A 6,540-nucleotide genomic window follows, 5' to 3' on the forward strand; every position below is an offset into this window, starting at 1 on the left:
TCAGCTTTGTACGCAGGGGCGGACCAATCAGCGACATTCTCAGCATCCTCTGTGAGAAATACATAGAAGAGGACTATAACGAAGCGGAACCTAAATCCATACTATCCACTAGTTGAATGATGTAAATATGACTTAATTATAATAGGGCACTTTTTTTGCCAGCTAGTGTAGATAGATATATTTTTGTTATTGTCTGCTCAGTTATCCTTCATGGCAAATTCCGTAGTTTCAAACCATTTTCTTGTTTCAGTCACGTAGTGCGCAAGACTTAATGATCTTATGCCTTGGTGACTTAATGACAAGAAAAAATGTGAACTTCAATAGAATTGAAAGTTCAGGAGTTGAAAATGTGGGTAACATGGTCTTTTGAGGTCTATATACAGTGTAATATCTATTATACACATATACATATTTGTTAGAATTACAGTTAATATACAGCACCCTTTTATGGAGAAAGAGACTTTTTTTCTTGCTCATGTATGGAAATGTGTGTGCTTTTTTTCACTTCATTGGTTTCTCAGAAGGATGCATGACTGTGACTTGTAAACCTTTCAAAATTCCCATAATTTCCTTGTGGTGTTGATACAGTGAAACATTTCATTTATAAAGAGGGATCCAAGTGAACACTTTGTTGAATTTGAAAACATAGGCTTTCCTCCAGGCACCACCAATATTTCTCAGAAAAGCCAGTGACTGTGTATGACTTCTTCATGGGACCAAGACCATTTGAGGGCAAATGTAGTCATGATGAGCCCCCAGTCACGAGCCTGCTAAATTTGAATGAAAACAACCAGATCATTTTCAATCATTTTGACTTTTCCACAAGATTAGAGTGTGTTCACTGTGCATCTGAACCATCCTCCTCTCTCCTCCTTCAGCAGCTGCCTCATAAAGATGGCCATGTGTTGACCATACCCGGCCAACAGCAGCCAACATCAGCTACTAAATGGCCCATCTCTAATAGGTTTCACTAGTACCTTGTTTTCTTGACAACCACACGGAACTGTCTTGTATCCTCACACAATTCTTCCCTTGTTACCACTGGGCTCTCTCGCTCTCCTCCACTCCCACTTCTCCCAGCCGCCTGACGGCAGGTAGAAATGAGTCATAAACAGACACCACTCACCATGGCCAGTTGCTGTTTTACTGGGTGCTTCTGACACAGTCAGCTCTGGCTCGGTGGCAGCTCGCTTAAAATGAAAAAAAGAGAAAGCGCTGCTTTTACTCTGCTGAAGACTCCTTTGTGTCGTCTGCTTCATTTCAGGAAAGCATTTCGCAGTGAAAAGAGTCACCGGAACAATCATTTGGTCAGTTTGGCAATTATCATTTGGAAATTTGTCTCCATTAGATCATTCATAATTTAATTTATATAATTGAAAGCTCCAGCCATTTGGCTGCTACACTTGGCTTTATAAGGTCACAATAAAATATGTTTTTTTATTACTGTGTTTTTTTTTTTACTGCAGGTTTTACTGACATGGGCAGCTAGTATGCATACTGTACATGTATTTCATCATGTTTTCTTGTGTCATTCTTTACCTTTTGTATTCCTGCTCAGTATTTTCTTTAAGTATTGAAATTATGTATTTTGTTATTGATTGATTGATTGTTATTGCATCATCGTGATATTTGATGTTTTAGAGTGTGTACCTTACTTTTCTTGACAAAGTTTTTAAGTTAGGGACTGTACACAAATTATTGAAGGATCACAACAGAGGGAAGGTATTGTATTTTTCCTTTGGCTGAAGGTTGGGTTAGACTTGTTTGCAAGAGCTGGGGAGGGACTTTTTTTGTCTCATCATTATATTTTAGTCAGTCTTCCTTTGCAATATAGTTAATAGTTTCATAGTAACTGAAAAAATAACTTTCATAAAGGTGCAGAATATACTATATATATATATATTGGGTATATGTTTAACAAAAGGTGTACCAATTGAACACTGTTAATTAAATAAGCAATATATATTACACTGACATGTGTGACAAGAGTGTTCAAAGAAAACATTAATTACCCTTTTAGGGCCTTGTTTTTTGTGAAATGTAAGGTTCAATTCCTCTCACCACCTCAATCATATCTATAAAGGCCCTTACCAAGCTGGAAAACGTCAATGTGTCCTTCCAACTTTACTTGAGTGCAAAATGATCATAACCCAGTAATTGTTCCTCCATGTTACATAAACACATGCACTATATCGGCCATTTTCAGTGTAACGTGAGTTGTGTGCTTGCATTTTATGTGCAGGCAATGATACTTGTTATTACACAATATTGAATTAGGAAGCAGCAGGAAAGATCTTCACTGGTCCAGGCAAAGCCAATAAGCATTCTCAGATAGGTTAAACACCACAAGCTGAATCCAAGCTGACAAGAAATCATGTATTTTAAACACCGATGTGAAGGCCAAATTGCTTTGGTTTCTCATGTTTCCACCAGCCAATCTTCATTTAAAAGAAGAAGAAGAAAAAAAGAAATAGGTGCTTGGGAGGTAGGATTTTGGAAAAACATGTGCATGGGAAATCTCTTTTCTTCAGATTCAGTTCAGTTTTCTCCCTTGACGCCACACTAATAGTGTTTTGCTGATAGCATGCTGAAATCACAAAAACATAGACCTCACTATTTGAATATTCACAGTGCAGACTTTTCCCCTTACAGAATATATGTGTGTTTAGTTTATGTCTTGTTTTTCTGTTCAAAACCAACCATTGATCACTTCTTGCATTTGTGAAAAGAAGTTTCACTTAGAGTGCACATTGAAATTTGCAAACCAAATATTCCTAGCCACGAACACCATTAGGGCCTGAATTATGCTCAAACTGTGTTTTATAAAAGGTCCAATGCCAGCTAGATCATCCATCTGTTTAGAGAATAGCAAAGCCAAATTTATGAGTTGCAGAGAGTTGGAAATGAGGGGGGAAATGGGCAAGGGGCAGTTGAGACGACAATAAAGCAATTCAGGGGGATGGATCCAGGTAATTTCCTGCTGGACTCTCTCTAGTAAATCTTGAGATGGCGGAGACAAGACTTGAGAGAACCAATTAGAACATACCAAACTAAAAGTAACAACTGTTTAGAGGAATAGTTTAGCATTTTGCGTAATACATTTATTCATTCTCCTGCTGAGAGTTCGATCAGATTATTGATATCTCAAATCTGTATGAGGCTGGAGCCAGCAGAAGGTTAACTTAGCTTAACATCGAGACTGAAAGCAAGGGAAAGCGGTTCGTCGTTTTACTCTAAAACCTATATGAAGTGTGAAAACGAAAAGTTGCAATTTTAGTAGGGGCTATGTACCAGAATATTTCTTAGCTATGAAAAGTGATGTCCTCAAGTCTTGCCATCAACATTAGGTCGCCACGCAACCGGCAGACAATGTGGGTCTCCTCTTGTCCAAGAAATGGTCTGGCCCTTGTAAAACTGCAATTTGACATTTTTAGTAGGGGTTAAATTGGACTAGAGCCCAGCTGAGCTGTTTGCCTCCTAAAACCAAATCACACCCTGTCAGGGGCCAGCTCGGCCTCCTTCGCAGCATTAGCAATAGGATGTAGGCTTCTTTTCTTTGATATCACTGAATAGCTGTGGCCATCACAGAGCAGCAGTGTTGATCTGTGTGTCTTCAAATTGAGAGGGGCAGTGTGCAATTGACACGTGGTTCAGCAACGGGAACTTCATCGTTTCAATCTTCTGACGTGGCATTGTAATCTTAAGACAGCTTTTTTAACCTAAATGCTGTTCCAAACAACAAACACGTTTAGGTTTTGCACACAGATTCCAAATTTATACAGTAAGTCATTGGGAACAAAACCGTGCTCATGATGACTCTTCTTATTGCTTAAATGCAATAGTATTTGCAGGATGGCACTCCTGCAAATGTGGAGCTTAGAACACAACACAATTCATTGTAAGTTTTTGTAGATACTGTACTGTAGTACTTATTTCTTAAGACCAAGACTTTGTATTTGTACACAGGTACTGCAAACATGAGCCGTGGCACACATGCATTACTTTTTGTCACATTCAGCCTCTGCATGGATACAGTTCACGGTGGTCTGCTCTCAAACATAACTGTATCTTAACGATATTTATGCAACTTTGTTATCTCCTGCTGAGGTGCTTCTCGGTCAGCCCAAACAGCAGATTGAATGTAGCAAATGATTTGTTTCCAGCAACTCTCATACTATCCAACCAGGCTAGTGAATGAAGGGCTTTGGGCTAAAGGCTTATCAAAACTTCAAACAAAGCCCATGAAAGTGGAGTAAATATAAACAGTCATCCACCATTTATGTCTCTTAAAATCAAAGCATGTGTGTTTTTTTAAGATGAAGCAGTTGCACGAAGTGATAGCTTTGACCACACATGATCCCCAGGTTCAATATCGGGATGCTGTCAGGAACACCAACACATTTCAGCATGAAAAACAGTTATCCATCATTCTACGTGTTTGTCTTGCAGAAAGTACTCCTCGGCCTTAATGGGATAAACTTAAAGGGCGCTGGAGCAATGGGCCAAATATTCCATGAAAAACCTCAGCTCTCCAGTTCCCTGAAAGCTTTCTTGGTCAACAAATGAATCCAAGAGAGGGAGAGGAGATGACACTGCCAAAGACACCCACCACTGGCCTCATTCTAATATCTGTCAAAATATAAATCAATAAGACCTGAAGACAAATGACTCAGCGCTGGATGCTGCAAAGCCAAGCATCCCTGCTCTGAATCTGAATTCCAGCATCTCATATGAATTTCAATGATTCCTTTGTAAACTTTTTAGATATGCATCACCTCGCTCCTAGTGTGTGTCAGGTTATAAATCAGCGGCCCACACCACTGATCTGGAGCCCAGTGCTGACTTCAGCACTGTCGCACTCGATGGCAATGGGATGAAGGTTATCGACCAGGCCTATGGGCAAGAGAACAATACAAACTTCCAACGAGCACCCAATGGCACCAAGCATGGCAGAACATCTGTGCAACACATGCGCAAACGAGGAGTGATTTGTACTCACAGACATCAGCAATATCACAGAAGGCTCACATGGGAATCGATCAATACTTGACCCCTCTAATCCTTCCTCGGCAAGCTCCGCTCCCATGCTTGCTCCTCTCGTTATGCATAACTTCACTTTTCCTCTGCAATTTTCTTTGAAAACATAATATTACAGAAAACATGGCGCTATCTCCAAATTTGCGGTCATGACCATTCTTACCAGAAAAGAAAAGTGAAATCTGATAACTCCAGATTATGCCGTGTAGTTACAGGCTTCCACTGCACGGGGGATGAGATTTGAATATCCCTCTTCCTGTGGATTTGAAATTTCTGTAATAATTGCTATTGTGTGTATTTGTGTAGCTAAGTGGAGGACTCTGAATAAAACCACTGAAATAATGGAAAGAAAGTAAGACCAGTGAACAATAGTTATGACTTCTATGAATGTCAAACCTCAGCTTAGACCCCCTGAGAGGTTGTAGAAGTGCTTTATATTTCAAGTTGAAACCATATAAAAAATGCTGTTGTAATGAATGAACTTCACCAGCTGCCGCAACCTAAGATGAAGATGATGTGATTCTTGGATAAGACAGAAAAATTTTCAATATTTGGCTCTGAGGTGTCAGAATTGTCACATCACTGCCAAATACTCTCTTAGAGATCAAACTTTCTATTTAATAGGACTGCATGAGGGTTATGTAAGATTGGGCTTGAATGTTAAGTCCTCCAGTAAGACTTTTTTTCTGTAATAAATTCCAGGAGCTCGGGAATGTGTTCATGCGGAAATCAATTTCAAAGACTTGTAACGATGAGTTTTTCTTCGTGTAAATTACCATCACTTCTCATGATGAATGTGGCCATCACCTACATTCTGCGCTGAAGTCTTTGGGAGGTAAACTCATACACTGTGATGTTAAATCCTTGTTCAAATTTAATGAGAAAGGACGATAGGGTATTAAAACCAATCTAGCAACACATAATATACTACATGTGGTAATACTGCGATCCACAATAAGCAATCACGTTACTACACGAGGTGTCAGGGGAGCAATACATCCTGAGCTTCATACTGTGTGAGTAACATCAATTACCAGCGTGGTGCTGCTCTGACATGGGGCTGAATATTGTTCTTGGCACTGAAGCCATGAGAGAGAAGAGCAGGAGAGTGAGGAAGCCTAATTGTGATGTGCCATAATTTCCCGCTCAGGGCCTCTCACTCAGGATATGGGTGAGGTCAAAGGTGCAATAGAGGGAGTCCATCAGAGGCAAAGCGTGCTGAAGTCATCTGTACACAGTTATTCGCGGTGAGGTGAAAGCAACTTGGTCAGACAGGGGACCTAATCAGATTTCAAAGTAAACACAGTGCCGCCGGCTCCAGAGGGCTGAGTCCAAACATTGTTGCTAATTGCATCTGTCTTCATTTTCCGCAACTCACTGTACAACACCGACGAAAAAGAAATCTAGATGGAACAGGAACTATTTCAAAACCACAGAGAGCACCTCAACCTTACCTCAATTTTTAGTCCATAACTGTTCATTTTAGAGATTGCCAACTCTGAT

This window comes from Chaetodon trifascialis, chromosome 7, assembly GCF_039877785.1.
Source record: "Chaetodon trifascialis isolate fChaTrf1 chromosome 7, fChaTrf1.hap1, whole genome shotgun sequence".
Classification (NCBI taxonomy): domain Eukaryota; kingdom Metazoa; phylum Chordata; class Actinopteri; order Chaetodontiformes; family Chaetodontidae; genus Chaetodon; species Chaetodon trifascialis.